This window comes from Cupressus sempervirens, chromosome 7, assembly GCF_028749045.1.
Source record: "Cupressus sempervirens isolate cs-2001-9-10 chromosome 7, ASM2874904v1, whole genome shotgun sequence".
Taxonomy (NCBI): Eukaryota; Viridiplantae; Streptophyta; class Pinopsida; order Cupressales; family Cupressaceae; genus Cupressus; species Cupressus sempervirens.
In genome coordinates, this window is record NC_143124.1 from 234,522,038 (window position 1) to 234,526,315 (window position 4,278).

Genomic DNA, 4,278 nt, shown 5'->3' on the forward strand with positions numbered 1-4,278 from the left:
AGGGATTAATCCTTTAATCATTGCAACAAATCGAAAAAAGCTTATTTCCAATTCATATAAATGTTTCAATCTAAAGCATAGAACTCAAGAGCGCATAACCAAGAAAGACCAAAGTTTTTCAATATTATTGAAAACTTCAGGCATCCAAACATAGACATTAATGTAACAAGTAATATGTGCGAGCTAACAAAGTTCCACTTGAAGTTGCTCACTTGTAGGAACTGCTCAATCACTGGGGCAATGCTCCTCGTACTATCACGAGAGTTCCTCTTGATGCCTTAGGCAAGACCTCGACGCCCTGTGGCCGCTGTCCTCGACGCCACTCCTTTGGCCACCACTCGCACACCCCGCACTTCCAGGCTTCCCGCCACTGCTCTCCCAGCGGTTGTGATGGCGGATGGAGGCGCTGCTCAACTTCTCCACCCCATGGTGGTACTGGTTGGTCCTTGGCTCCTCCTCCTGGTTCTCATCGTGTGTGCTCTAGGAAGTGGCCTCACCTGAACCTAGCGATTTCTCCTCCACAGTTAGAGGTTAAAGATGCGAAGGCTGTCACTATTGTTGCTACTGTTGATGATGGCTGGACTATTCCCAGCCCGCTCTCCAATCCTAAAGATGATTGGGGTTTTCAAGACAAAGATGTTTCACCACCCTCGGTTGGCACTGCTTTGGTAGTCTAAGGTTGCCTTATATGTTTCTTTTATGAATAGTTTATGTTTCTGGCTGCAGCCATATTTTTAGTCCGACTTTGAACTCTTTCGCACGGTGATCTTGTATCCCTCAGCCCCTTTTTTGTGAATTGTAAATGAATATATTTTATTAATGAAAAAAAGTCACTATTCATCAAAATATTATATTTGTTCTGAATTCAAGCCCTCATTTACCCCCAGTCCACGTCAAATATTGTATCTGATTCCATTTAAAGAAAAGTTTGAGAGTCCAACAAAACAAAAACAAAGGTAGTGGAAGTCACTTCAAGTCTCTCTAACTAAATTAAAGCATTGTTTGATAATGCAACGAGACTCACATTGTCACTCATTCTGAAGTGTCGTATTCCTCTGACTTAATTTCTCTATGGAATCTCTTCAAAGTCCACCTCTCCTTGAAGGTTATGCCCATTTTCCTAAATCAAATTGTTTAATAACGTTATAAAGACGAGTAATGAAGGCAAGAGCACGGAAATCTGAAGAAATTGCCATGGCGACTGATCTTGAGCAGCTCAACGAAGGAATCGATCATGAGGCGTACAACGCCGCATTGAGTCCGGAAATAAAGATAGCGGATGCTCAACTTGCAGAAAAGGTTCTCAAAAGTAGAACACTTGGAGGGGAAAACACCCTTCTCCATTTAGCTGCCGGTGTAGGAAATCTAACATTCGTTCAACAGATCCTGCGAATCAATTTTCTGCTTCTAAGAGCTAAAAATGCTCAAGCAAATACAGCATTGCACTTGGCTGCTCAGGGAGGCTTTCCTCAGGTGGTAAAGCATCTGGTCGAACAAGAAGAAAGTGGTGTGGATGTCTTAAACAAGAATAACGAGACGCCTCTCTTCAAAGCCTGCGAAAGCGGCGATTTACCCACAGTGACGCAGCTGTGTAAAGGAAAAACGCCGAGGCTTCTGCAAAGGACAGTGGACGAGAGAACCTGTCTATATGTTGCAATAAACAGAGGAGATTTAGGTGATTGTTTTGAAAAAACTATGTTTTTATTTGCCTGGATGATAGTATAGTTCTAGTTTGTTTAGTAATGGAGAATTTGGTTTTTTGAAAGATAGGTTACATGATTAAATTCTGAGAGGGAAAAGAATGTACACCTTTCATATAAAAAAAAGACTCAAGACCCATAAGAAAGATGCAGGACAGGGTAGTCTCCTATTACTATAAAATGTCTATAAACTCATTTACAGATTGTTCTGTATAATATACTAAAAATAAATATTTCTTAAGATTGATGCAACACTACCCAAAGACTGTTAATGTTTCCTTGTTTAAACAACTATCAAACTTTTGGCCAAATAAATATCATTCCATGTCCCAAACTTTGTTCACTTGAAATGGGTTAAGCACGTCTGTCTATTATGTTTCAGCTAGTTTGCAGTTTTTACAGTTGTTTTATTCTATTGTTCTTATAATGTTTTTCAGCTTTGATCTATTCACTGTTGGTAGCTGTTTTATACATTGTGCATATGACGACTGATGGCTTTATGCTCCTTATGTTCATGTTTTTGAATCTTAGTTGAGGTTTTTATCGCTTGAGCAACAGGTAAATCAGGCATTGATTAGCTTTAACCATTCTTGAACAAGAGCTTCCCAAATTTAAGGTAATGATTTAGGATGTCTCTTTTACAGATCTGGTGGATTGGATTCTAAATTTGCTAGATGCAAATGATTTAATCCAAGAGAAGTATAAACATGGAGATACAGCCTTGCATATAGCTGTTGCCAGGAACGATGTGCATATAATAGGGCGGCTAATAGAGACTAAACCCCAACTTTGTTACTGTGTTAATGACAACAAAGAAACACCGCTTTGTATGGCAGCGAAACTGGGACATTTGGAAGCAGTAAAAGAGTTGATAGAGTGTCGGCCAGATGCTGTTGAAATACCAAATAGTTGTGGAATGAATGTGCTCCACTTAGCTGCACAAGCTAGCCAAGTCAGAATTGTTGAATACTTGAATAAAAAGGTGTTTTTATTAGACTTGGTGAGTAAGGGGCTTGAGACGCCTCCAGAGGAAAAGTACCTGCAAAGTAGAGAAAACACAGGTGCGGCCGTAGAAATAGATCGGTTTTCTAAGATAGGTGAAGGAGACACGCCTCTGCATATTGCAGCAAGAAAAAAAATGCTTCAACGTAAGTTTCTTTGTAAACAAATATTTGGTTTATTTCCTTGAAAAAACTATGTACATGTAGTTGTTTAGGATTTGTGTAAGATCTCTTGGCCGGATCTAGCGAAGTATAGAAATAGGTAACATTACCGATTTCTATGGATTATTATTTCCAGTGCACTGAATTTATATGTGCATTTTGTAGATGGTGAGTTCGTTGCTGCGTATCCGGGGAATAAACAAATTTGCCCTAAATAAGCAAGGCTTAACGGCCCTGGACATTGTGAGAGAGAACACGCAGTATCACGAATCTGACAAGATAATTTCAGTGTTGGCTAGTTATCCTTCCAAGCGCAAGCCTTTCTTGTACAGCGCTCCAAAGGTGAGCGCAGAGAAACATGAGGTTGCAGTAAAGACGGTAGACAAAACATTTGACGACAGGCGCAACGCAGAGTTAGTGGTGGCAGTTCTGTTAGCAACAATGTCTTTTACGGCGGCTTTCACTATTCCGGGCAGTTTCGTGACGGAGGTAGAAAAAGGAGAGTCAGATAAGAACTTGGGTGCACCAATTCTGCTGGGATTAGACTCATTTAAGCTTTTTCTCATTTTTGATTGCGTTGCATTTTTTCTGTCTCTCTTTGTGGTGCTGATGTGGCAGATGAGTACACCTATCACAACAGGGAATAAGATATTATTCCTCTGCGCTACCAACCTGTTGGTTTGTGCCACGTTTGCCTTTACGGCCTATGGCTTCATGGCTGCAATGCTTGACCGCAAGGCTCACAAGCTGGCTTGGTTCATTCTTGGGGCCTGCTTGATCATATGTGGTTGTGGTAATTTCACATTTTTCTACATGGTTGGAAAGTTTTCGGTGAAGAAGGCCAGATTCAATCACCTCAATGGTCGACTTCCTTTTCTTCCCGAGCTTGTGGGGGAGTGGATGTGGATGAAGCTAGAAAGATTGGGGCTTTTGGACTTGCTGCGTCGGTCAATAACCAGGTGGCTCTCCATCTTTTATTGCAATCGCCATGATGATATGGCTGAGAGGAATATGGCTAAAAGTAATGACGGAAAAGCCCACTCAGGGATTAATAAGGTTTGAAAATTTGCTTTTACAAGTCTTTTCAGTCAAGTTACGTACCCACGTTACAATTCTTGGTTTTGTGCCGCTAGTTGAAGTGTGCCATCAGTAGCCTTAAAAGCCTGGTGTCAAACACGATTTCAATCTTGCTCAAAGTATGTCGTGCAATATGATCTATGTATTGCAATATGAGTGTAGAAAATATGTACAAAAAATGTGTGTGATACATATCCATGTGAAGATACTCGCATGTTTTGAACTAATTCTATATTTGTATGTTTCACATTGAATACGAGAGACTCAAATGTATGTTAATATAGATATTAGTTTTTGTGAGCTTCTTTTTTGGGGTGGGGGGGGGGGGGAATGGATAG

General features: G+C 40.5%; 1 pseudogene across 1 annotated transcript; it reads left to right on the forward strand.

Moving 5' to 3' along the window:
* Positions 1-1,037: 1,037 nt before the first annotated feature.
* Positions 1,038-4,071, forward strand: LOC149546366 (protein ACCELERATED CELL DEATH 6-like; annotated as a pseudogene). The gene is made up of 3 exons (XR_016353701.1): positions 1,038-1,675; positions 2,345-2,848; positions 3,029-4,071. The product of XR_016353701.1 is annotated as a protein ACCELERATED CELL DEATH 6-like (transcript).
* Positions 4,072-4,278: the final 207 nt, after the last annotated feature.